The 27,684-nt window shown below is 39.3% G+C and overlaps 1 long non-coding RNA gene across 1 annotated transcript; it reads left to right on the top strand.

Annotated features, from left to right (window-relative positions):
- On the top strand, positions 1-27,384 carry LOC130544832 (uncharacterized). Its single transcript, XR_008961483.1, has 3 exons — positions 1-545; positions 13,976-14,197; positions 26,969-27,384. It is a non-coding gene; the product is annotated as an uncharacterized LOC130544832 (long non-coding RNA).
- The last annotated feature ends 300 nt before the right edge of the window (positions 27,385-27,684 follow it).

Here is a 27,684-nt window from a genome sequence, read left to right as displayed (position 1 = left end):
GATCCTCCTTGCCATTAAGCAGTACTTTTAACTCCCACTTTTTTTCCCCCTCAGTAGTACTACTTTGAGGCGGCCAGGAGCCTGTGAGAGATTTCCTCCTAGGGAACGTTACAGCAAGCAGCTCATTTTGTTGCTTTCCACCTTCTTCTTGTCCATTCTTTTCTTTTTCGGCTCAGAAACACTTTCAGGAAAAACTAGCTCAGGCATACCTTATTATCTCATTAAATATGCAATAGCTTGTAGAGTTGCTGTGATTGAATATTATTGTCGAGCCAACATTTACCTCTAGGCTCCCCTTCCCTCTGGGGCCGACTCTACCTCCCCCTGCTTCCCTTGGTGGGCTTGGCCATGTGACTCGCTTTGGCCAATGGGATGTAGACGGAAGTCCACGTGACCGTTCTGAGCGCCAGAAGCCCCGTTAGGTCACGTCGTGGAAGCCAGTGGTCCTTCAGCATGGGTCCTGCAAGAGGCTACCCACGGAGACCTGCGTCCTCCTGAATCCCATGTTCAGCCGCAGAAAGAGCTGCTGCCCTGAGCTGCAGACCGTGAGTGAGAAAGAAACCTTTTCCGTTCTGGCGGGGGTTGTCTGAACCCCCCCGGCGCTGCCGGGAGCTCATTCAGACGCACGTTCCCAATCCCCACAGCAGAGCCAAATCGTTTCTCTCTCATATAGTCCCAGAGCTTAAACTTCTAAGATCCTTGACAGCCGATCCCAGGACACCACCTTTCTAGGTTCCTAATTTAGCATGCTTCCCCCCTTTCAAGGAAATCCTTTTCTGGGTTGAGGACATGCCTCCTTTTCCCCACCTCCCTTCAGCTATAATTTTAAGTACGAGTTATTTCATTGTTTCTACTCTCTAGAATAACATTTTTGTCACTTCAGTTAAACTGTTTCCAAAAGCAGCCCACTAGACTTCTACACTCTAATCTGTAGCTTCAGTTTGACAGCCCAATCAAAAATAGAGAAAACTCTGGAACTCTTTGATCAAGTAATTGCACTTCTCCCAACCTCTTGACCTCACGACCCCTGCCCCGATAGTGCCCCAGGACTCCCCCCAAAACCCACCTTCCCAAACCCTGTCGTGTTATGCCATCCTAAGCCCCCCAGGGCTCTTAGAACAGGCCTGAAAACAGGCCACATTCTCAAGGAGAAGCAAAAGAACGAATGAAAATATGACTCCTGCCACGCACAGGGCTGGCTGCCTCTAAGCACAAAGTGAAACTGGAATGGTCCCTTTGAACTTACAGGGAAAACATAAAGGAAATTAAAACGGCCTTCATGGTACTTGGAGAAGGGCAAATCTAACTTCCTTTCTACTGTTTCTCCATCTGCAGCTCTGTCTCAGGTAGCATTGGAGGTGGTGTTTTGTTACTTTTTTTATTCTTTAGTGTCTAGAGAAACAGCTCAGCTTTCAGAGTAGAATTATTAAAATAATTTGGGCTAAGATGTAAAGTCTTTCACTTTTCCCAAGCCATCAAATCTTCCTGCATTTCATAAATTCTCGTAAGCTTAGCTACTGCCTCTCCTCTCCTCCTCGGCTGCAGGGTGGAGGGACATGATTCCTTTGGATTGGGTGTCAGTGGGACAGGGACAAGGGGCTGGGGCGTGAGAGACTAGGCACTGACATAAAAATGGCATCCTGTTTTAGTGTCCACTTGGCATGGTTGTCATTTTTTATGCTGGTGTCTTTAAGTCTTTTATCTACGTGTGATCTGTCGGTGCTACTTATAAAAATTCCTATAGCAACAATTTAAGGCTTAATTTAATGGCTATAATATGTAAAAAGGAATGAGAAAAAGAAGCTCCAGATCCTGAGAAATCTTCAAAAAAGACAAGCTCTGTCAGTACTACGGTGAAAAATAATGCTTTGAAATTTCTTTCTAAGAGCATCCATGTATATAAAAGAAAATTTAGAATATATGAAAGCATAGAAAATAGTAGGAATCACCAGAGTCCCATCTTCCAGCCATGATGACTGCTTCCCTAAGGTCTATTTCTGTGTGTGTGTGTGTGTGTGTGTGTGTATTTATTCAAATATAGAGCAGAAGATGCAAATGGGTAGCCTTTCTGTAAAAAAAAAAAAAATCTGGTATGTTTTATTTGGCCCATGCAATATATTTATAATTTAAGTTAGATTTTAACCTGCAAAAATGAAGATATTTACATTAAATCCAGATTTAATGTTTGTCTTGAAAAATTGAACCTGGGGGGCACCTGGGTGTGACAGTATGTTAAGTGTCCAACTCTTCATTTCGGGTCCGGTCATGATCTCAGGGTCCTGGAAAAGAACCCTGTGTCCAGCTCTCTGCTCAGCGGGGAGTCTGCTTCTCGCCTTCTCTTTCTGCCCCTCCCCTCTCCTTTCTCTCAAATAAATAAATAAACCTTAAAAAAAGAAAGAAAAGAAAAGAAAAAAAGAAATATTGAACCTGTATTTCAAATGGTAGGAGCTGAGGAGAGAGTCACCTTCAAAAGGAACGCATGCTTGCCAATGTGCCCTTGTCCCAATGCATTTCTTTTTTTCTTTGTTTTGTTTGTTTATGCTGCCTGTTTGGCTCCTATTGGTATTTAAGTTTGATGCCCTTAATGTTTTTTTAATCATTGCATTCATTTTGCATATACAATTTTATGTTCAGTTCTTTTCCCTAAGCAGTATATCACTAACCTTTCTCCCTGATTATTCCAGTATACATACGTGTTACATACCATGTCATACTGTACATGCTTTCTGCCTGATTTTACTAGTGTTATATACACTAGTAGGAAATTAACTAACAGTAGGAAGTATCAAGTACCTGAAAGTATGAAGAGGAAATTAACTATTATTTGGAACTTTTCTTCTCTTTTTTTCCCTATGCAAATATCCTTTTAAATCGTGGCAGTCATACTGTACATACAGTTTTGTATCCAGCTTTTTCACCTTCTCTTGTATTATAAACGCTAACAGTCCTCATCAACGATATGCGGCTTAGTTAGCAATAGTCTTCCCCCATGGTTGGATATTTAGGTTTTCCTTTTTCTGTCATAATTATGTTGTAATGCGCATCTTTCTGCTGAAAGCTGTTTTCTATATTGAGGATTCGTCTGCTAGGGTATATTCCTAGAAATGGGCTATGCACTTAAAGGATAGAAACAGTTTTAAGGCTCTTGATGTATGTTGTCAAATTGTATCCCAACAGGACTATCCAAGTGTTCTGATTTACACATGTACCTACATTATGTGAGAATATGCTTCCACACACCTTTAACAGCATCAAATATATATTTGTATATATATATTTAATATATAATGTATATATATTTATGTTTCTGTTATATATTCACTATTGATTTGATATAGAAACATCGTACCTTCTGTTTTTAATTTGCATTCTTCTCATCCCCGAGAACCCAACTTTGCCTTTTGTAAAGAGCAGAACACCAAGGAAAGGGTCTCCCTAATTGAAGGGGACGGCATGGGACAGCCACGGCAATGGAGAGGGAAGTGAGTGTTAGAGGCAGAGACCCAGAAATCCCCAGCCGAGGTAGAAGAAGCCAGGAGAAAGGGGATCCCTCCTACATTGTTGATAGGAATGCAGGTTGGTACAGCCACTCTGGAAAACAGTGTGGAGGTCCCTTAAAAAGTTAAAAATTGAGCTACCCTATGACCCAGCCATTGCAATACTGGGTATTTACCCCAAAGATACAGACGTAGTGAAGAGAAGGGCCATATGCCCCCCAATGTTCATAGCAGCATTGTCCACAATAGCTAAATTGTGGAAGGAACCGAGATGCCGTTCAACAGATGACTGGATTAAGAAGCTGTGGTCCATATATACGATGGAATATTACTCAGCCATCAGAAAGAACGAGTTCTCAACATTTGCTGCAACATGGACGGCACTGGAGGACATAATGCTAAGTGAAATAAGTCAAGCAGAGAAAGACAACTATCATATGATTTCTCTCATCTATGGAACATAAGAACTGGGAAGATCGGTAGGGGAAGAAAGGGATAAAGAAAGGGGGGTAATCAGAAGGGGGAATAAAGCATGAGAGACTATGGACTCTGAGAAACAAACTGAGGGCCTCAGAGGGGAGGGGGGTGGGGGGATGGGATAGACCGGTGATGGGTAGTAAGGAGGGCACGTATTGCATGGTGCACTGGGTGTTATACGCAACTAATGAATCATTGAACTTTATATCAGAAACCAAGGATGTACTGTATGGTGACTAACATAATATAATAAAAAAACATTAAAATAAAAAAAAAAGTAGAAGCAGCAGCAGCCAGGAGCAGAGGCACCCGAGAGCAGAATAAGGCAAAGGAGTGGAGACCACAAGAGTTGGCCCTGCAAAAACCAGGAAGGTTTAGACAGCAGTCTATGATCCAGACCTCATTGCTAAAGCCCAAAATAGCTAAATCCACAGGATTCAGATATTTTTTGTCTTCTAACGCATAGGTTTTTAGGTCCAAAGTCCTAATGAGGCCAGTAGTCCGGGGCCACTTTACAGTTTTCTGCACGGGTCATTTCTCCATTCCTTTATCTTTCTTCCCAGTTCATCCTGCCAGCTTGAAGTTCCTCTTGAGAAAGGATTTCTCCAGAACCTACTGTCCTGAATCCAAATAATTTATTTAACTTACAGAAGCATGTAACTAAACTAGAAATCAGGTACCCTGGACGTGGACTGTGGGGCCTGAAGTAAAATCACTCAAGACAGGAAGGAGACGTCAACATGGCCAATCAGACTTCAGAGCCAAGGGTAACATCAGGAGTAGCCAGCGTTTACTGCGTGGAGCTGTTTATTATTAATGTGGAGTCAAAAATCTTTTTATATATTTTTTTCTGTGAACACTTCATAAAGCTGAAGTGTAAAGGGAAAAGGAAAATATGAAAATCTGAAACCTCATAGGAATAAGTGAATATTCTTAGCTACAGTAATAATGTAATTAAACTTGAGGGAGCAGTTGTTTCTAGATTTTAATTTCAAATTTATTTCATCGAAGGCACTTTGATTAGTTTTTATCTCTAGTCTTTAGGATTTGATTCTAGTGCCTTTACTGCCTAAGAAGCTGAGAGTAGGGAGCATGAAAGTTGTAGGTGTCCCTAGCTCACAAAATATTAATAAAAGCATTGATCTCCACATCAGGGCCAACAAACCTTGCCAAACTCTGGCCTGCCTTTGTACAACTTGTGAGCTAAGAATACTTTTTATTTTTATTTATTTTTATTTTTTTAAAGATTTTATTTGCTTACTTATTTGAGAGATAGAGATAGAGAGAGAGAGAGCAAGCAGGGGGAGGAGCAGAGGGAGAGAGACAAGCAGACTCTAAGCTGAGCTCAGAGCGAAATGCAGAGCTCCATCCCAACCTGAGCCGAAGGCAGGCAATTAACTGACTGAGCCACCTAGGTGCCCCTTATTTATTTATTTTTAATTAACATATAATGTTATGTTAGTTTCAGCTATACAATGTAATGACTCAACAATTGCCTGCATTTCTCAGTGCTCATCACAAGAAGAGTACTCTTAATCTAGTTTATCTGTTTCACCCATCCCTCACCCTCCTTTCCTCTGGCAACCTTTTGTTCTCTGTATTTAACAGTCTGTATTTCTCTGTATTTCTCTGCCTGCTCATTTGTTTTGTTTCTCAAATTCCACATATGAGTGGTGAGAACATATGGTATTTGTCTTTGTTAGTCTAACTTATTCCACATAGCATTATACTCTCTAGATCCATTCATGATGTTGCAAATGGAAGATTTCATTCTTTTTTTCTGGCTGAGTAATATTTCATTATCTATATTTGTATCTATATCCTGTACATACACAATACATCTTTATCCATGCATCTGTGGATGCACACTTGGGTTGCTTTCATATCTTGGCTATTGTAAATAATGCTGCCATAAACATAGGGGAGCATCTATCTTTTCCAATAGTATTTTCATTTTCTTTGGATAGATATCCAGTGGAAGAATTACTGGATCATATGATAATTCTGTTTTTAATTTTATTTTTTTATTAAAAAAAATTTTTTTTTTAGAATTTAATTTATTTATTTGACAGAGAGAGACACAGCAAGAGAGGGGACACAAGCAGGAGGAGTGGGAGAGGAAGAAGCAGGCTTCCCGCTGAGCAGGGAGCCCGATGCGGGGCTTGATCCCAGGACCCTGGGATCATGACCTGAGCCGCAGGCAGATGCTTAATGACTGAGCCACCCAGGCGCCCCTCTATTTTTAATTTTTTGAGGAAACTCCATAATGTTTTCACAGTGGCTGCACCAATTTGCACCCCCAACAGCACATGAGGGTTCCTTTTACTTCACATCTTTGTCAACTCTTGTTTTTTCTTGTGCTTTTGATTTTAGCCATTCTGACAAGTGTGAGGTGATATCTCATTGCAGTTTTGATTTGCATTTCCCTGACAATTAGTGCCTTTGGCCATCTTTTCCTCTTGGCCATTTATATGTCTTCCTTGGAAAAATGTCTATTAAGGTCTTCTGCACATTTTTAATTAATTAATTAATTAATGATTTTTTTTCCTCTGCACATTTTTAAATCAGAATATATATATTTTTTGGTGTTGAGTTGTATAAGTTGTTTATATATTTTGGATACCAACCTCTTATCGGATGTATTTGTCATTTGCAGATATCTTCTCCCACTCAGTAGGTTGCTTTGTTGTTTCATTGGTTGTTTCCTTTGCTGTGCAAATGCTTGTTATTTTGGTGTAGTTTCAACAGTTTTATTTTGCTTTTGATTCCCTTGCCTGAGGAGACATATCTAGAAAAATATTTCTATAGTTGATGTCAAAGAAATTACTGCCTATTTTTTTTTTTCTAGGAATTTGTGGTTTCAGGTCTCACATGTAGGTCTTTAATCCTTCTTGTGTTTATTTTTATGTATGGTGTAAGAAAGTGGTTCAGTTTCATTCTTTTGCATGTAACTATCCACTTTTCCCACAAGACCTTTTGTTGAAGAGACTGTGTTTTTCCCATTGTATATTCTTGCCCCCTTTTTCATAAATTCATTGACTATATATGTTTAATGTTATTTATGGGCTCTCTTCTGTTCTATCGATCTATGAGTCTATGATTCTATGAAAAATTCTGTTGGTATTTTGCTAGGTATTGCATTGAATCTGTAGATTACCTTGGGTAGTGTGGACATTTTAACAATCTTAACTCTTCCAATCCATGAACATGGACTATCTCTTTCCATATGTTTGTGTCATCTACAGTTTCTTTCATAGTATTTTATAGTTTTCAGAGCACAGGTCTTTTACCTCTTTGGTTAAGTTTATTCCTAGATATTTTATTATTTTTGGTGTAATTGTAAGTGGGATTGTTTTCTTAATTTCTCTTTCTGCTACTTCATTATTAGAGAAATGCAACAGATTTCTATATATTAATTTTGTATCCTCTGACTTTACTGAGTTTATCAGTTCTAGTAGTTTTTGGTGGATTCTTTAGGATTTTCTATGTATAAAGTATCATGTCATCTTCAAAGAGTAAAAGTTTTATTTCTTCCTTACCAAGTTGGATGCCTTTTATTTCTTTTGGTTGTCTGATTGCTGTGGCTAGGACTTCCAGTACTATGTTGAATGAAAGTGGGAGAGTGGACATCCTCATCTTGTTCCTGATCTTTAAGGAAAAGCTCTTAGTTTTTCACCACTGAATATGATGTTAGCTGTGGGTTTTTCACAGATGGCCTTTATTGTGTTGAGGTCTGTTCCCTCTAAACCTACTTTGTTGAGGATTTTTATCATGAATGGATATTGTACCTTATCAAATGCTTTTTCTGCATCTATTGAGATAATCATATGGTTTTTATGCTTTCTCTTGTTAATGTAATGTATCATATCAATTGAATTACAATACTGAACCACCCTTGCATCCCTGGAATAAATCCCACTTGATCATGGTGAATGATTTTTTAAATGTAGTGTTGAATTCAGTTTGCTGATATTTTGTTGAGGATTTTTACATTGATGTTCATCAGAGATATTAGCAGTTTTCTTTTTTTGCAGGGTCTTTATCTGATTTTGGTATCAGGATAATGCTGGTCTCATAGAATGAATTTAGAAGCTTTCCCTCCTTTTCTATTTTTTGGGATTGTTTGAGAAACATAGGCATTAATTATTCTATAAATGTTTGGTAGAATTCACCTGTGAAACCATCTGGTTCTGAACCTCTATTTGTGAATTTTTTAAAAACTATTTTATTTATTTATTTGAGAGAGAGAGAGAGCATGAGCAGAGAGAGGGACAGAGGGAGAGAGAGAGGAAGAAGCAGGCTCCCCACTGAGCAGGGAGCAGAATGCAAGGCTCAGTCCCAGGACCCCAAGATCATGTCCTGAGCCTATGTCAGATGCTTAATTGACTGAGCCACCCAGGCGTCCCTTGTTGGAGTGTTTTGATTACTGATTCAGTTTCATTGCTAGTAGTCAGTCTGTTCAAATTTTCTATTTTTTCCTGATTCAGTTTTGGAAGGTTATATGTTGCTAGGAAGTTATCCATTTTTTTTCTAGGTTGTCCACTTTGTTGGTATATAATCTTTCATAATGTTCTGTTACAATCCTTTGTATTTCTGTGATGTCAGTTATTTTTCCTCCTTCAATTCTGGTTTTATTTATTTGAGTCCTCTTTTTTTTTCCTTGACGAGTCTGGCTAAAGGTTTATCAATTTTGCCGATCTTTTCAAAGAACCAGTTCCTGGTTTCACTGATTTGTTCTATTGTTATTTTAGTCTCTATTTCATTTATTTCTGCTCTAATCTTTATTATTTCCTTCCTTCCACTGGGTTTGGGCTTTCTTTGTCCTTTTTTTTTAGCTCCTTTATATGTAAGGTTAGTTTGTTTATTTGCGATATTTCTTTTTTCTTGAGATAGACCTGTATTGCTATAAACTGCCCTCTTAGAACAGCTTTGTTGCATCCCAAAGATTTTAGACTGTTGGGTTTTCATTTTAATTTGTCTCCATGTATTTTTTAATTTCCCCTTGGATTTATTGGTTTGCCCACTCATTGTTTAGTAGCATGTTCTTTAGCTTCCATGTATTTATGTTTTTTTCCAGATTTTTCTTGTGATTGAGTTTTAGTTTCATACTGTTGTGGTTGGAAAAGATGCATGATATGATTTCAGTATTTTCGAACTTATTAAGACTTGTTTTATGGCCTAACATGTGATTTATTCTGGAGAATGTTTCATGCGCACTTGAAAAGAATGTGTATTCCATTCTTTTTTTTCTTTTTTTTTAAAGATTTTTATTTATTTGACAGAGAGAGACACAGTGAGAGAGGGAACACAAGCAGGGGGAGTGGAAGAGGGAGAAGCAGGCTTCCCACTGAGCAGCGAGCCCGATGCGGGGCTTGATCCTAGGACCCTGGGATCATGAACTGAGCCGAAGGCAGACACTTAACAACTGAGCCACCCAGGTGCCCCTGTGTATTCCATTTTTGGATGAAATGTTCTGAATATATCTGTTAGGTCCATCTGCTCTAATGTGTCATTCAAAGCCAGTATTTCCTTGTCTATTTTCTGTCTGGATGATATATCCATTGATGTAAGTGGGGTGTTAGAGTCCCCTAGTAGTATTATATTACTGTATGATTCTTCCATATGTCTGTTAGTAGTGGTTTTATATACTTTTCCTTCCTTTTTGCTCCCATGGTGGGGCGCAGATATTTACAGTTGTTACATCCTTTTGTTGGATTGTTCCCTTTATCATTATGTAGTGTCCTTCTTTGTCTCTTGTTAAAGTCTTTGTTTTAAAATGTATTTTGTCCAACCAAAGTATTGCTACCTTGGTACTGCAGCTTTCTTTTCACATACAATTGCATGGTAAATGTTTTTCAATCCCTTCACTTTCAATCTGCGTGTGAGAGTCTTTAGGTCTGAAGTGAGTCTCTTGTAGACGGTGTATAGATGGGTCTTAGCTTTTTTATTCATTCTCTCACCCTGTGTCTTTTGGTTGGAGCACTTAGTCCATTTACATCAAAGTAATTATTGATCGGTATGTACTTACTGCCATTTGTTACTTCTTTTATAGTTGTTTTTGAGTTTTCTGTTCCTTTCTTCTTCTCTTGCTCTCTTCCCTTGCTTTTTGATGGCTTTCTTTACTGTTATGCTTGAATTCCTTTCTATTTTTTGTGTATCTATTATAGTTTTTTGATTTGTGGTTGTCATTACGTTCATATATAACATGTAATGCATATAGCTGTCTATATTAAGTTGATGATCGCTCAAGTTCAAACCCATTCTAAAAAGCACTAAACTTCTATTCCACCCCCCATGTTTTATGTATTGGATTTCATTCTTTACATCATTTTATTTTGTGAATTCCTTAACTGAATTTCATAGATATAATTGATTTATTGCTTTTGTGCTTTAACTCCCATACTGGTTTTACAAGTGATTAATCTACTACTTTTATTATATATTTGCTGTGAAATTTTATCCTTTTCCTAATTTTCTTACTCCCGATTATGTCCTTTTCTTTCTATTCAAAAAATTCCCTTTAATATTTCTTGTAAGGCTGGTTTAGTGATCATGAATTCCTTTAATTTTGTTTTTCTGGGAAACCGTTGATCTCTCCTTCTATCCTGAATGATAACTTTGCTGGATAGAGTATTTGTAGTTACAGGTTGTTTTCTTTGAGCACTTTGAATATATCATGTCCCTCCCTTCTGGCCTGCAAAATTTCTGCTAAAAAATTAGCTGATAGCCTTACGGGCTTTACTTTATATGTAAGGGTCTTCTTTTCTCTTGCTGCCTTTAAAATTCTCTCTTTTCACTACAATTTGCCATTTTAATTACTATGTACCTTGGTGTGGACCTCAATGGGTTGATTTTGTTGGGAGTTCTCTGTGCCTCCTGGATCTGAATGTCTGTTTTCCTCCCCCAGTTTTGGGAAATTTTCAGCTATTATTTCTTCAAATAAATTTTCTTCCCCCTTCTCTCTCTTTTCTCCTTCTGGGATCCCTTTAAGGTGAATATTATTATGCTTGATGATGCTGTTGAGTTCCCTTAACCTAGTCTCACTTTTTATCTTATTTATTTATTCATTTTGCTATTCATCTGGGCTCCTTTCACTACCCTGTCTTCCAAGTCACTGATTCATTCTTTTGCCTCCTCTAATCAATTGATTCCCACTTGTGTATTTTTTATTTCATTTATTAAGTTCTATATCTCCGACTGGTTCTTTTTTGGTTTCTCTGTCTGTTTGTTGAGGGTCTCACTGAGGTCCTCTACTCCTTTTTTCTCAAGTCCACTGAAGGTCTGTATGACCATTACTTTGAATTCTTTATCAGGCATATTGCCTATCTCCATTCCATTTAGCTCTTTTGCTGTGATTTTGTTCGGTTCTTTCAACTGGAGCATACTCCTCTGTCTCCTCATTTTGTCTAAATCTGTGTTTCTGTGTATTAGGAAAGTCAGCCGTGTCTCCTGCTCTGGGAAGTCATGGCCTTATGAAGAAGAAGGCCCTGTAGCACAATGCCCCCTGTTCACCAGGGCTGGGCACTTCAGGGGTGTTTCCTGTGTAGGCTGCATGTGCCTTACTGTTGTGTCTGAGTTGCATTTACCTTCAGTCCAGTCAGCTGTGGTAGTTCACTCTGACTGCTCTGGGTACACCAGGAAGGGTTCGGTCCCTGTTAAGGGGCCGGTCTGGGACTACTGTGGGTTTGTAGTTGGGCAGTGTCAGCCATCAGACCAGAAGCCTGTCCTCAGCCCATAGCTGAGCCTGCAGTCACACCAACCTGCAGGGCACTCTCTCTGCGTTGTCCTCTGAGAGGCTTTCACTGGTGGGTGGGTCAGCAGTCAGACCAAATGCTTGCCCCCAGCCCAGGGCTGCAGCTGCACTGACCTGCAGGGTTCTCTACTGTACTTATCATAAGGTTCAGCTCTTGGGACTCTGGGTGTACTGGTGCGTGTGGTTATCTTTCCCTGTCCCCGGTGCAGGAGTCACTATAGGGTGGCACTGGTCCCTGCTGGGGTTCCTTGCAGGGTATGTTGGGGCAGGAGCTGATTTGGAGGGATGCCTACTAGTGGGACAGATTGGATGGGGTGGATCTGCAGGAGAATGTGGGGGCAGTTGCCTGGTTTTATCGAGATAGGTGGAGAGTGACCACACTGTTCCCTCCAAGTGTCCTGCTGTCTAGTCTGGGGGTGGTTGGTGGGGATATGAACAGAAATGGCACCGGCCAGTACTTTTGTTCTTGGAAAAATCTCCTAAATATTCTTGCCCCTCCAGTGCATGTTCTGAGGTAGTAAATAAATCTCCTTCTTATATATTCCAGGCGCTTTTCAAACTGCTGCTTCTGTGCTGTCTCTAGAGGGGATGTTTATTACGTTAGCTCTATAAGGATGGGGACTCGGTTTCCTGTCATCCTCTGGCTCTCCCGGAGCTAAGCCTGCTGATATTTAAAGTACCCAGAGTTAAGCCCGGCTGATTGTAAAAACGCACAAAATTAAGCCCCCCTGGTTTTCAAAGGCAAAATGTTAATGGGGACTTTCCAGTGCAGGTCCCCTGTGGCTGGTTTGGGGTCTGCTCATCTCCCTTCTTATGGTGTCCCTCTGCCAGGGGTTTGGTTCCCAACAGTGCCTCTGCCCCTCCTGTCTTTATATATATATATATATATATGTATTTTAGTATATATATTTATATATTTATTTTGATTATATTTATTTTTAATATAAGCTTCTTCCACCAAAGTGTTAATTCCATAAAAGGAATGCATCTTCCTTTTTCATGTGTCCTTTATTTAAGTTCGTAGTAATAGTTAACAAATGTTTCTTCAGTAAATGATGACTGTCTATATATGTAATATTTATCAATGTATAAATAACACTGTTTAGAGTAGACTCAATTACTTTGGGCATCTAACATTTATAGAATATTTTATTTATTTATATTTCAATGGCTTTTCATAGGAATATATCATCTAGAGGACATACCTGTATATAAAATTAATAGAGTATTTAAGGAAGATAGTAGACTTACTTTTCTTTTTCTGGTTTTATTGAAATGTAATTGACATGTAACATTGTATTAGTTTTAGGACTACAACATGATGATTTGATATGTGTATATATTCTGAAATGATCACCACAACAAGTTTAGTTAACATCTATCACCTCATATAGTTATTTTTTTTTTCTTGTGATAAGAACTTTTAAGATCTATTCCCATTAGCCACTTTCAAATGTATGATACAGTAGTGTTCACTTTAGTCGGCGTGCTGTCTGCACTTTACATCCCCAGAACTTACGCATCTTATACCTGGAAGCTGGCCTCTTTTGACCACCTTCCTCCACCCCACCCACCCCCACCTCTGGAGTCCACCAGTCTATTTTCTGTTTTAGGAGTTTGGTTCTTTTAGATTTTAGATGTAAGTGAGATCATATAGTATTCATCTTTGTCTGAATTATTTCACTTAGCATAATGCCCTCAAGGTCTATCCAAGTTGTAGCAAATGGAAGAACTTCTTTGTTTTTTTTATGGCTGAATAATATTCCTGTGTGTGTGTGTGTACACCACATTTTCTTTATTCATTTGCCAGTGGGCACTTAGGTTGTTTCCATCTTGGCTAATATAAATAATGCCGCAAGGAATAAGGGGATGCAGATACCTCTTCAACATAGTGATTTCATTTCCTTTTTTTTTAATGTTATGTTACTCACCATACAGTACATCATTAGTTTTTGATGTAGTGTTCCATGATTCATTGTTTCCGTATAACACCCAGTGCTCATTGCAATATGTGCCCTCCTTAATACCCATCACCGGGCTAGCCTATCTCCCCACCCCCCTCCCCTCTAAAACCTTTAGTTTGTTTCCTGGAGTCCATAGTCTCTCATGGTTCATCTCCTCCTCTGTTTCCCACCCCCCTTCATTTTTCCCTTCCTTCTCCTAAAGATACCCCTGCTATTCTTTATGTTCCACAAATAAGTGAAACCATATGATAATTGTCTTTCTCTGCTTGATTTATTTCACTTAGCATAATCTCCTCCGGTCCCATCCATGTTGATGCAAATGTTGGGTAATCATTCTTTCTGATGGCTGAGTAACATTCCATTGTATATATGGACCACATCTTCTTTATCCATTCGTCTGTTGAAGGGCATCTCGGCTCCTTCCACAGTTTGGCTATTGTGGACATTGCTGCTATGAACATTGGGGTGCATATCGCCCTTCTTTTCACTACGTCTGTGTCTTTGAGGTAAGTACCCAGTAGTGCAATTGCTAGGTCATAGGGTAGCTCCATTTTTAATTTTTTAAGGAACCTCCACACTGTTGGATAAATAGCCAGAAGTGGAGTTGCTGGATCATGTGATAGTTCTATTTTCAGTTTTTTTGAGGATCTCATACTGTTTTCCTTAGTGTCTGCACCAATTTACATTCCTACCGAAAGTGCACAAGGGTTCCCTTTTTTCCACATCCTTAGTAACAGTTGTTATCTCTTGTCTTTTTGATGATGGCCATTCTGACAGGTGTGAGGTTGTAGCTCATTGTGGTTTTGATTTGTATTTCCCTGATGATGAGTGATGTTGAATACCTTTTCATGTATCTGTTGGCCATCTGTATGTCTTCTTTTTTTTTTAAGGACATTTTTTAAAAAAAGATTTTATTTATTCATTTGATAGAGAGAGTGCACAAGCAAGGGGAGTGGGAGGCAAAGGGAGAGGGAGAAGCAGACTTCCCGCTGAGCTGGGAGCCCAATGTGGGGCTCGATCCCAGGACCGTGAGATCATGAACTGAGCCGAAGGCAGATACTTAACTGACTGAGCCACCCAGGTGCTCCTGTCTGTCTTCTTTAGAAGAATATGTATTCAGGGGTGCTGGGTGGCTCAGTCGGTTAAATGACTGACTCTTGGTTTCGGCTCAGGTCATGATCTTAGGGTCCATGAATCGAGCCCTACATCGGGCTCTGTACTCAGTGCAGAGTCTGTTTAAGTTTCTCTCTCCCTCTCCCTTTGCCTCTCCCCCTCCCCCTCACATGCACATGTGCTCTTTCTCTCTAAAATAAATAAATAAATAAATCTTTTCTTTAAAAAAGAAAGAGTACCTACTCAGTTCCTCTGCCCATTTTTTTATTTGGATTGTTTGGGGGGGTTGCTATTGAATTGTATGAGTTCTTTATATATTTCAGATATTAACTCCCTATCAGATATATAGCTAGATCACAATATGTTAGTATTTAAGTATTGATCTCTAGATCAAGGCTACCAAACCTTGCCTGATCTTAGGCTGCTTTTGTACAGTCTATGAGTTAAGAATGGTTTTAAAGGTTTAAATGGTCAGAAGAAAATTGAAAGGAAAATAATATTTTGTGACGTGAAAATTATATGAAATTCAAATTTTAGTGTCCATAAAACAAGCCGTATTGGAATGCAGTCATGCCCATTTGCTTATGTATCATCTACGGCTGGTTTTGTGCTATGATGGCAGAGTGGAGTCGTTGCAACAGAGACTGTATGGCCTGCAGAACCGAAAATACTCATTCTCAGGCCCTTTGCAGAAAGTTTGTGGGCTCCTGCTTTAATGCATTTAGAGACATAGCCTTACACAATTGAACACCCTTACAGAGGGGTTCTATCAATAGTAGAAGATACAAGAGAGATGTCCCACGTGACTTGAAATCAAGTATTGAACTTATGTTGGCTAAGTTTGTAGTCCTGCTAAATCAGGCAGGAGGAGGAAAGAATTGTTAATCAAATATCAGAAAAAGTATTAAAAATAAATATGATAAATGATTAAGTTGAAGTGGGCATTTAGGATCTAAAATGAAATGCTACAGGTACAAAAAAAGGAAAACTGAGGGTATGGCATTAATAATTTGATGAATGTTATCAAATTATAGTGATAAGTAGTAATGCCATATTCTCAAGAGAAGCAAACATTGGTGAGGTCTAATAGCAGTGCTTATCAATTTGAGATCAATACATGACTCAGGCCCCGGGGTTGCACTTTTTAGTGCTTTGGATCCCCTCACAACACACTCAGTCCATAAGGCTGTTGACACATGACTCGATCTATATTAGGGTGTCAGTGTTGGATCTCTAAGCACTAGAAAGACATGGGACTGAGGGTTCTACAGAGATGATTTTAAAGTGGGGGAGAAACAGATGTAAAACAAATGGTCAAGTAATCTGGCGTGTTTAAATGGGAATAAAGAAGGGGCAGTGCTAATGCTGTAGAGCAAGGACATTGTGAAAGAAAAGTCTTGGTCTCTAATGCCCAGTCTTGCCACTTCTGGTCATGTACTTTAACCTATCTAAACTTCTTCAAGTAATAGAAATAACATCTTCTTAAGTGATTCTTGAAGGAATTAAGGAAGATAATATTAAAAGGGCTTTGTAAATTCTAAAACATAGACAGATGTGGGACACTGTTACTGCTAGGAAGCCAGGCTATGATCGTGACTATCCTTGAGTACTGATGAATTACTCTGTACAGTTGTAAGGTTTGCTCACTGCACAAAGGGTTGCAGCCATGGAAGCCAGTGGGAGCTGGCCAGACTGCTCTGGCTCAGGCAGTATTCATCAGTAAGAGGAGCACCTTTTTCTCATACCATGGCATCTTCTGCTCACCAGAATATATGCACCCATGCAGAGGATATATCTTTCCTCATTCATTCTCATGAAGGTGTCGTTTTCACATATCGACATATAGATATACAGTAGCATTGTATATTCTGGCAGTAGTCAAGGGGATCATGCTATATGGTTGTTTTCCATCTCCTTAAGAGAAGATGGAATATTTGCTCAACTTGGAGCAACAAAGAGCTCAGCCAGGCAGAGAAGCTGCTTTTGGATCTAAATTAAGAGCTCAAACATTAGACCATGCGAAATGAGAATAGAATATTCATCTTGCAAAATCTTTTAAGACAAAATAGAAAATCTCCCAAATATTTGCCATTTCACGTCTGCGTGACACTCCTGATTCTCTGATTCTCACATTATCCTGAGATTAGAAGACATGGAACCTGCCTTGTGCCTTCCCTGTGCTTCACTCGCCAGAAAATCAAATTGTGTCTTTCTCTTAATGAGATTTGCATTTATCAAACACCAGACTGTACTGCATGATGATAAGAAGAAGAGCAGAAAATATTTGAAACTTTTTGGAATCTTTATAAATATCTTATGTCCTGTGCATTGATCTTATTTACAATTTTTTTCTGATCTTATTTTCAAATCTATTGATTAATTCATAATGTTTGACCTACTGTGTAGAAATGCTTCCTGTATGATGCTTCTGCATTGGCCAGAAGCTGAGGGCAATAGTGAGCAATGTCGTCTGTAGGCATCAGCAGCAATAATACTGTCTGCCCCGAGTCAGGAGTCAAAATAAAACGGGTGAGCTGTTCGCCTGAGCCGGATGTAGCTTTCAGTGATCCCAGCGTGCTTACTTCTCTTCTACTTTTAGAAACCCTGAGGAAATTGTAGTTGAACTTTCTGAATCTTTATGCAGAGGACTCTTTGCTTTGGATATATTTTTGCAAAATAATGACCTTGTCATCTGTATAAATTTATACCATAGAGGACCATCTGTTTTTTTCAGCAATAGCAAATGGCCCACAACTAATACTGCTTAAAATGCATTCAGGGACTGAAGGGATGCTAGAACACTTTAGATATAGAATCATTTACATTCTAAATGCCTTTCTATAATTATATAATCTTTTATAACAATTCTGTGTGACACGGACAGATATCCTTGTTTAGCAGAGGAGGAAGCACATTTGGAAAGAAGTTAAATATTGGAATCAGGATCACACAAGAAGTTATCAGCTAAATCAAGTTTGACCTGTTACTTTTGTCAGGTTCTTTTTGGGCTACTGTCTTTGACTAACAAGCAGAGGAAAAAAAGCTTATTTTTGGCTATTCTGAAAGATAATAAGCAGATACCACCACCAGATCACATGGATGTTAAATTATATTAATCTAGTCAATCTCCTTGCTGCTGCCTTTTCACATATCACATGGCTTAAAAATTATTTTCAGAGGGCTTATGAGTAGAGCGTGGGATAAGGAAGGAAGATCTTGACCTGCTTTTAATTGTTCTTCATTTCTCTAGACTTAAACGTGTAGGGGTTATTTTCATTCCATCATCAATCAGTAAAACTCCTCATTCACATTAATTAAATGCCTGCCCTTGAGAAATTTACAATTGAGTCAAGGGGGCTGATTATACATATTCAAAACAGAAAATATAGGTGTAATCCTCGTATCTAAAGCTGGTAAACATAACTGTGGTCCCACTGACATACATGTCCACATCTTGATGGCAGTTGATTACCAGAGGTCCAGTGTCTTCCAGTGTCTTTCTCAACAAAAATCTTGGGATTCCCAGAAATGCACACTTGTGTCTAAGACCCAGTCTTGGTTACTGAAGCAACAGTGGGTGACAAAGCCAAGGGTCTGAGCTCCTGGTTCTGACAGTCCCCAGAGGTGTCTCTGCTGATAGGGGAACACTGCTCGCTCTGCATGGCCACTGACAGGCTGTACATCTGGTCCCCACCAAGATGCAGCTGGGCTGTTCTTCCAAGTGTTGAGAATACTTCTATATTGTCCTCCGTCAGTGCAGGAGAGGGACAGCTATTTATTCAACATCTATTCAACCATCTATTACATGCCAAGCACTATTACATCTAGGCACTGAGGGTACAGTGGTGAAGAAGACAGAGTCCCTCTTCCCATGGAACTTATGTTTCCAATGGAAGAGAAAGACAATAAACAAACAAGGACACAATCTTGTCAAAACAAACTCTTAAAGAATCAGTTTTCTTGAGGGCCTCAGTCTCTTTTTGGTGCAGCGTCATCAGTAAAGGGCAGAACAAGACAAACATAAAATATAAAAATATATTACAAATATAAATATTATAGATACTTAATTTAAAATATTAAAAAATTTGTAATTACAAATATTTAAAAAATGGAACCTATGTTGCATTCAATTTTTAACCAGTCTAGGCCTAATCAGGAGAGTAAGTCTCAAAGGATTGGTTTGATTTGTTTTAATTAACCAAGTGACTATTATCCCCTTTATTGATTAATTGTTTTGTCTTTTTTTGGTCTATTTACCCAGTTCCAGAAAAATGCATTAAATATTATCAGACAGCATCTTGGCTGACTAGGAAATAGACCAGGGCAATTTTATTATTTAGGACTATTTTAACCAATAAATTTATATTAGCCTCTTAAGGAACTCAAGATTGAGTTTTCTTATTTGATATTGGGGGCCATCGTCAGACATAAATTATGAATCTTACCTACATTATAGTTCAGAAATCCTTGTGTAGGGGCGCCTGGGTGGCACAGCGGTTAAGCGCCTGCCTTCGGCTCAGGGCGTGATCCCGGCGTTATGGGATCGAGCCCCACATCAGGCTCTTCCGCTATGAGCCTGCATCTTCCTCTCCCACTCCCCCTGCTTGTGTTCCCTCTCTCGCCGGCTGTCTCTGTCTCTGTCAAATAAATAAATAAAATCTTAAAAAAAAAAATCCTTGTGTAAATCAACAAAATCTATGTTGGACAACTCTTGGTAAGTTATCATGTAAAGCTCTCAATAAAATGTAAGTAAATGATAGAATGGTTTTAAATGCTTGGAAAGACCAGATTACCATGTCCAGAAAACAGATGATATTTTAGTATGGTAAGGACAAGAGGGCTGTTTTGTTATTCTAGAATAGACTTAAGAGTATTGAGGTGCCTGTTTAATGAGAACAGGTACTAATAACAATCTGATCTTAATTGGTCTAGTTGTAGCAGACAAAATCCTAGGAGAGTTAAGAGAAATCATGCAGTGATTCCTGCAAAGTTTTATGGAAAAATAATTTGGACCAGTTTGTATAATTAGTCACATGTCTCCTTATTTTCTAATGTCCTTGGATCCCTTTTAAGCTCTGAAAAATATCAGTAGCAGCAGCTAATTGATGGGGATCTAGAATCCCACTGCACTACGGAAATGTGTGAAAGTTAAAATATATATATTTTAGTGAATTTTGATAGATTAAATTTAATATTTAGAAAGTTTGGTGCTTACTGCAGTTCTTTGAGAAAGGCAAATTTAGTTGAGAGAATTCTATAGGAAAGGAAGTAGTTGAGAAGAGAGCAAAAGAGATTAACACAAAAGGAAAGAAATAAAGGAGACAAGAAATCTTAAGTTCCATGATAAGTCCTTTGACTAATCATAGATACTCATCCAAAGGTGTTGAAAGGAAACTGTCTATACTTAATGTCACCTTTTTCATCCATAGAGGGTTGGGAAGTAAGCTGATGACTTCCAGACGTTGTCTTGCTCCTGAAGGACTTTTAGTGAGCCTTGAGTCAGATACACAGTGGTCTAGACCTCAGGATACAAATGGAGGATCCTAAGTATGTTTACTGGCACACATGTGTCTACGATATCTGTCTTGGAACTTAAGAAAAGTATTTATGGTTAGGAGTACCTGAAAGAGCCCTTTTTGATGTAGGGTTTTTTGTTTTGTTTTGTTTTGTTTTTTTAACGTAGGCTCCATACCCAATGTGGGCCTTGAACTCAGGACTCTGAGATCAAGAGTTACATGCTGTACCAATAGAACCAGCCAGGCACCCCAAAATGTATTGCATTGCATTTTTTAAAGTTGACTCCATGCCCAGCATGGAGCCCAATGTGGGGCTTGAACTCATGACCCTGAGATCAAGACCTGAGCTGAGATCAACAGTTAGACACTTAACTGACTGAGCCACCCAGGTGCCCTGCATTTTTTTTTTCTTAAGTAAGCCTACACCTAACGTGGGGCTTGAACTCAGTGTAGTTTTAAGGCTGACTTTCATTGGGGTCTGTTTGAATATATTTGGTCTCCTTAATCTATATCATATAGTGATAAATTCAAACTATGTACCTTTTGTGATGGCAGCTCACAACTGTTGGACCTATGACCACGTATCTACCTGATTATATCTGACAAGACCAAATAGAATCTGCCAGGGGAAGAGTCAAGCTGAGTCTCACAGGGCTTTATGCAACAATTTAATTTACAATTTTTTTTACAATGCATATTTATGGAGGTTTCGACAGATCCCATAAAAATGGAAAACTGGGACACTTTTTATTGTCAAGTACCATTAGCTCATTTTATGTTCATGGAGTTTCAGGAACAGTATGTCAGTAATATATTTTTTTAAGTATTTCTTCAAATATTTTAACTGTCAAGTGAGATTTTCAAAAAATCATCCAGTTTTTCCTGGATTATGATAACTATATGTGGCAAGATTTGATCATCTGTTGAGTCTGTCAGGTAAATTTTTTCCCACTAATTTTTTTTTTTTAAAGATTGTATTTATTTATTCGACAGAGATAGAGACAGCCAACAAGAGAGGGAGCACAAGCAGGGGGAGTGGGAGAGGAAGAAGCAGGCTCATAGCAGAACAGCCTGACGTGGGGCTCGATCCCAGAACGCCGGGATCACGCCCTGAGCCGAAGGCAGACACTTAACCGCTGTGCCACCCAGGCGCCCCTTTCCCACTCAGTTTTGTAAAGTCCGAACCAGTTTGGCTTTGCCACTGTTGCTTGTTTGTTTGTTTGCTTAATGCATAAGTACAAAAACTTAGAGATATGGTTTGGAAAGACATCAAGGGATGTGAGAAAATTTCAAAATAGTATCTTTTCAGTGGAGAAAATTCTTTTTCTTTTTTTTTTATTATGTTCAGTTAGCCAGCATATAGTACATCATTAGTTTTTGATGTAGTGTTGAGTGATTCATTAGTTATGTACAACACCCAGTGCTCATCACGACATGTGCCCTCCTTATTTGAGGAAGTCTATTTTATTCAGAAATCAGATTGAACCACAGTAATAACACCAGAAAGGGGTGTTTGCTTTGTATAATTGCAGGCTGGTCTATTTTCTTTTAGAATGGGCACCAGTCTGAATTACTGAGACTTCCTTTAGATATTAGATTGTTCTAATAAGTAGACATTAATTTATTTTTTAAGTTTTTAATTGGAGTTCCTAAAGAGGTTAGAAAACCCTTTTTCTAGAATAACATGTCAAAATCATGTAAAACATCAGGTTAGACCTGTCTTAATTTTGGCATACTCATGCCAGAGCTATCTGAAGAGAATAAGCTATTGATTACAGGATATCTAGAATCTATTACGCAGCACAAAGTACACATTGATTATTTGTAAGATGGGAGCAATCACCAAATATATCATTGTCATGAGGGTCAAACATGAGTCAAATCAGAGCAGAACAGGCTTAGAGCAGCTCTTTGAGATTCTCTTATACAATCATGAGATTCTCTTATATTAGGAAGAGAACGGGGCGTCTGGCTGACTCAGTTGGTAGAGCATGCAACTCTTGATCTTGGGGTTGTGAGTTTGAGCCCCACGTTGGGTGTAGAGATTACTTAAAAAATAAAAAAATAAAAACTTTTAAAAAAAGGAAGGGAAGTTGGGTTACTGGGTTTAGATCAAAGCAGCATTTAACTAGTGTGTTGGAAATAGACAACACAAGAATTTAATAGGTGATAGATAGTAAACTGGCCTAAAGTGTTGGTTACTGTTGGGTTACCTACAGCAGATAGACAAGGTGTATAAGCCTTAGATGAGGGGTCAAGAGAAACATAAGCCATGGGCTTATGATAAGTTCCTGATTTGGAATAAGTACCCTTATAATATAACTTTGTCCTTCATGCACAAATTATTAGAAGGGGTTAGTATCAGTCAAAATGTCCAAAGTAGGGAGTTAGTCTAGTTTTTGCTTAAGAAAGGAAAGGCTCATTTGGTATCTGGATCCAGAAAGCGAGCATTGACACAATTATTTCAGTCATTCGTATAGCTGATAGAGCTAATTAAAATATAAAGAGCATGAAACATACCTCATTATTTTAGCATCACTCCTTTTATAAGGAGAGGGGATAAATCCTTTTAGTTACCAAGGGACCATCTAGACAACCTCAAAGTTAGTTTAGATGTAAAAGAATCCTCACAGATTTTTTTGTTATAAAATTCGAATTGGGGGTTTAAATTTAGGAAAGACAAAAGAGTCTCTATTATATCAAAAACTAATGATGTACTATACCAATTGAATTTAAATTAAAAAATAAAAGAGTCTCTATGCATTTAGGAATAATGATGCAACATCTGTAGGATGATTTGGAGTGGAGAAGGTCTGAAGCCAAGGAGATTATTTAGGAAAATATTGCGGTAGTCTAGGTATAAGGTAATGAGGACCTGAGCAAGAATCTGTCCTTGAGAATGGAAGGGAAGGGAAGGATGTGCAGTAGGGAATGAAGTGAGAACTGGTAGGTCTTAGTGACTGCCTGAGAGAGAAGGAACAGGAGAAGCTGAAGATGATGTCTAACTTTGATCCCAGGTCACAGGGAGAAAGAAGGGAACCCAGGACAGAAATGGGTTTAGAGTACAGTGGAGTTGAGATTTAAAAGACAAGGGAAAAGGCATTTGTAACTTTGTAAAGGAGGAGAAAGAAGGAAAGTTATGTGTGTTTTCATTCACTCATTCATTCCTTCATTCAGCACATCACCTCATTCCACAATGGATCAGAAATCACTTATAAAATTGCATAGAGTACAAATAGATGAGAGAATGAGTGGGTGAGAGAAACAGGCACAGGAAGTATCAGTCAGATGTGGCACATAGGTCTGCATGCTAAAGCACTACACTGCATGTTACTAGGGTTGTAGTGCAGAGTTGGCTGTAGGCTGCTTAAGGACCTGTGCAGGGGCAGAGGCCCTACCAGTGGAGGATTTCAGTATCCATGAAGACGAATCTACTGTTTGGTGGGAGCGCAGCTTTTCCTGATACTGACATAGGAATATTTTCCTGTGTTCCCAGAAAGAAGCACAGTGATGTACTAGATGATGTCCTCTCCTGTCTAACCTTGCAGGGACTGATGATGGTGCGAGTTTGTTAATATATGAATGCTGCTGGCCTTCCCTTCTCCCGGCTCCTTAAAGAGTATTTTGGTTTTGCTCACTAAGCTGCTTCTCCCCCTCCACCGTTTGAAGACGATTCTGCCTTTGCAGACTTTTTCCCCCTGGATTTTGTTGATGACTAATTGGGAGGAAAGGGAGAAGGATGGGAGCCAAGATAAGTGTGAACTAAGATTGGAAGAGAAACTCTCTAAGGGGTTTTAGAGGCATTTCGGCTTGAAAAAGCCATGAGGCATGAAAGAAACACAGGAGAACAAAATACTTTTTTTTTTTTTTTTTTAAGATTTACTTATTTATTTTAGAGAAAGAGAGTGAGGGAGCGGAAGGAGGGGCAGAAGGAGAGGGGGAGAGAGAATCTGAAGTATACTCCCTTCTGAGTGCGGAGCCTGACGAGGAGCTCAGTTTCATAACCCTGAGATCATGACCTGAGCGGAAATCATGAGTTGGATGCTTAACCGACTGAGCCACCAGGCGCCCCAAGAACAAGATGCTTTTAAAAACATTGCTGTTGATTATGTATCTCCCTCAGTGTTTGAGAAATATCAGTCAGGGATTGCTTCACTTAGAAATCTGAGTTGGCTGCTGCAGCTTTTTCTGGAGATGTTGGCACTGCTCAGAGACTGATGGATGTGGGTCATGGTGTCATTATGGATCGACAAGGGGCTTCAGGTGGGAGAGGGGACCCAGGTCTTGGACTGAAATCACCAACACAGATAAGAGCCGAGAAACAGTTTCACTCTGATGGTTAGACCAAGAGCACAAGTGATCTTGAAACATTGGAACAGGAGCCAAACAAGACTTGATCCACTTTGAGTTGCAAACTAAGGGATAAGGCACTGGTGTGTGTTTACTTAACCAATGTTGTTTCATTAAAAATAAAATGAGGGGCGCCTGGGTGGTTCAGTCAGGTACGTGTCCCAACTTGTGATTCCCGCTCAGTTCATGATCTCATGGGTTGTGAGATGGAGCCCCGGATTGGGCTCCCTGCTTGGCGGGGAGTCTGCTTAAGATTCTCTCCCTCTTCCCCTCCCCCACTCTCATGCTCAGTCTCTCTCTCTCAAATAAATAAATCTTTTTTAAAAAGAAATATAGTGAAAACAAAACAGAAAGTCTCAAGAAATGACCAACTTGAAATTGTTTTCTATGTCAATTCTTCAATTGAAAATATAATTTCAAATGTAACTTTCAGGGAGGAGAGGAGGCCTAACACCACAGCCATGTTTGCTGGACAGTCTTTGTGAGCTAAGGGCAAAATTTCTAATCTCCAGCAGAATGATGGATTATGTGCTTTTGTCAAGCTACGTTTTTGTAGTTGAACTTTGGATCTATCTTGGACCACAGAGAGTTGAAGGTTGTAATATTAAGCAAAATTTGGAGTGGGGATATTCTGGGTTGCTAACTAAAACCAGATCCACATGCTTTGACAAGCAATAAAGTCAAGGGTAAGATTATGATCCTCTTACTGAAATTAAGGAGCCTGACCAGGACGGTTATTTGGACAGAACCATGGCAGAACCAAAATCATCCTCCAGAAACAATTCTGGGCCCGCTCTAACTTATAGATAAGCAGTCAAGACCCCAGGACTCTGAAGTTCAGTGGCATGGAACAGATCATTTTTAGATTGGAAAAATTTTAAAGAAGATACTACTAATTTCCCACCAAAGTCATAGCAAAATTTAAATTAAATTCCTGTAGAAATTCTGATTTTAAGCAGTGTACCTTCCGGTGTGCTCACCAGTATAAATTAATTGTAAGTTGCACAAAAGATACTTGAAAGTGAAGAGGATGTCTGGTTAGAAAGCATCATGAAGGCAGGGAGTCAGGAAGAGGGTATTGCTCTACAATCTCCTGGCTGGCTCTGTGACCTTGAACAAATGACATTACATCTTTGGATCTCTAGTACCTCATTTCTAATATGGACATAATATTTTACCTACCTGAGGGCAAGGCATAGGCCAAGTGCCTTGAAGCTCTCATTAATTTCTGAGTATCAGTGATTTTGACTCCTTCTCTGTAGAATGAGAACGTCGAATGACAGTCTTTAATGGATCTGCTTGTTCTTAATATGCTGTAATTCAGTTCTCTAGGCTTTTCAGAGAAATGGGGGCAGGCAGGAGGACTGTGAAGAGGACCAGGCAGGGAGAAATGCCTAGCCCAGTCTCAGTGGTGAATGCTGAAGTAAGCATACAGAACGATGAGCAAGAGGTTCTGAGTAGCACTTAGGATCCAACTGCGGTTGTGTGAACCCGGCCAGGCCCAGCAGCTTGGGATCACAGTGGGGAAAGCTGAGGGCTGAAGAGACCCAGACGAGGCCATTTAAATAGGGAAAGCTATGAGCCAGACCCTGGGGTCCAGCCTCTGCATGTGGAGAAGTAAATCCAGAAAGAGGTTGGTGTTCAAAGCAAATGGACCGGAAGGGGGGGTGTTCTGTGGGACTTTGGTTCAAGGTTAACCTGAAGAAGCAGAATTCTGAAAATCAATTCAGAGAAAGAGAGTTGAAATTTAAGGTCTTGGCGGTGAAAAGATGCTGTCACTGTGTAGCCTGAGAAAATTGCACTTGAGGAAAGTTAAATGAATACATACGTACATACATACATACACACATAAATACATAAACAAACAAACAAACCTGTGTTCTAGGCACACAATAAGCTGTGAACCTCAGAAAAGGGGTTTCACCTCTGGAAGTCCTGTCAGTAGAATAAGGTGCAGTTCTAAAGTCCTGTTTGTCTTCCTGGCTTCCATAGTAATGGGGCAATGGTGGTACAGCTCATGGTTCAGAATAAACAGCTGTCCATAGAAAATCTTGATTTTGCCCCATTATATATTACATGTTCCCAACAGTCCCTCTAGCAAAAGGAGGAGGTGGATGGTGGGGATAAAGAGGAAGTGGTAGAACTTCCCCAGAACATTGGAGGACCTACAAGGGGCCATCCTTTCCACATCCTTCCTTCACCAGCTTATAGGGTGTAGCTTCCGGAACTCTACCAGTGCTCCTAAGTCATGTCTGCTCTCTCCTTTTCCTGCCCCACCCCGGTATGCCCTGGCAACAGACTGACAAATGAATGGATGACTCTTCACCCAACTGCCCAACTGGACTGCCTTGAGCTACTGTACCTCTACCAAAGGACATCAACAGGAGGGTGACAAGCCACTCCTTTAATGATGTGGAACCGAGGAAGGCTTGGGTGTAGACAGGAATCCAGCTCTGTGGTTGTCTGGATTATTCTACAATATGGAGAGAGGAACCTCAGGCCCAGGCCCTTCATCTACATGCCTCTGAACCAAAGATTTTCATATTTTGAATATTTATTTCTCTGGGTCCTGTGCGTTTGGATATTTTGAAGCTTGTTACACCCAAATTTTTAGCTACTTTTTTTTTTTTAAGAATAACAAAAAGAATGAAAGCTTTAAGATATTCTAAGGAGGAAGATTCTCTTATTGGCATTATGTCAAATTCTTTTCTCTGGGGGAGGTTTACTGTTGGGGCAGGGTGGGGTGGGTTCAAAAGGGTTGTAACATATTCTGGCTTTGGGCCCAACATTGTTGAAAAATGCTCAGAGGAGACTCAGAACACTTAGATGTTTGGCTTTAAAACTTTCTTTGTTTAGATGTTCAAATTTGTTTAAATATTTTCTGAAACAGAAACAATAAAAGAACTTGAATAGAAATTTTTTCCATGAAGCAAATTCTTTCCTGACTTAGAGTGACGAGTTCACTCTAAAATCACATTCATGTCTTTATTAAGTATCATGCAAAGAATGGAAAT

This window comes from Ursus arctos, unplaced genomic scaffold (genome assembly GCF_023065955.2).
Source record: "Ursus arctos isolate Adak ecotype North America unplaced genomic scaffold, UrsArc2.0 scaffold_25, whole genome shotgun sequence".
NCBI lineage: Eukaryota > Metazoa > Chordata > Mammalia > Carnivora > Ursidae > Ursus > Ursus arctos.
This window is presented reverse-complemented; position numbering and strand designations above follow the sequence as displayed.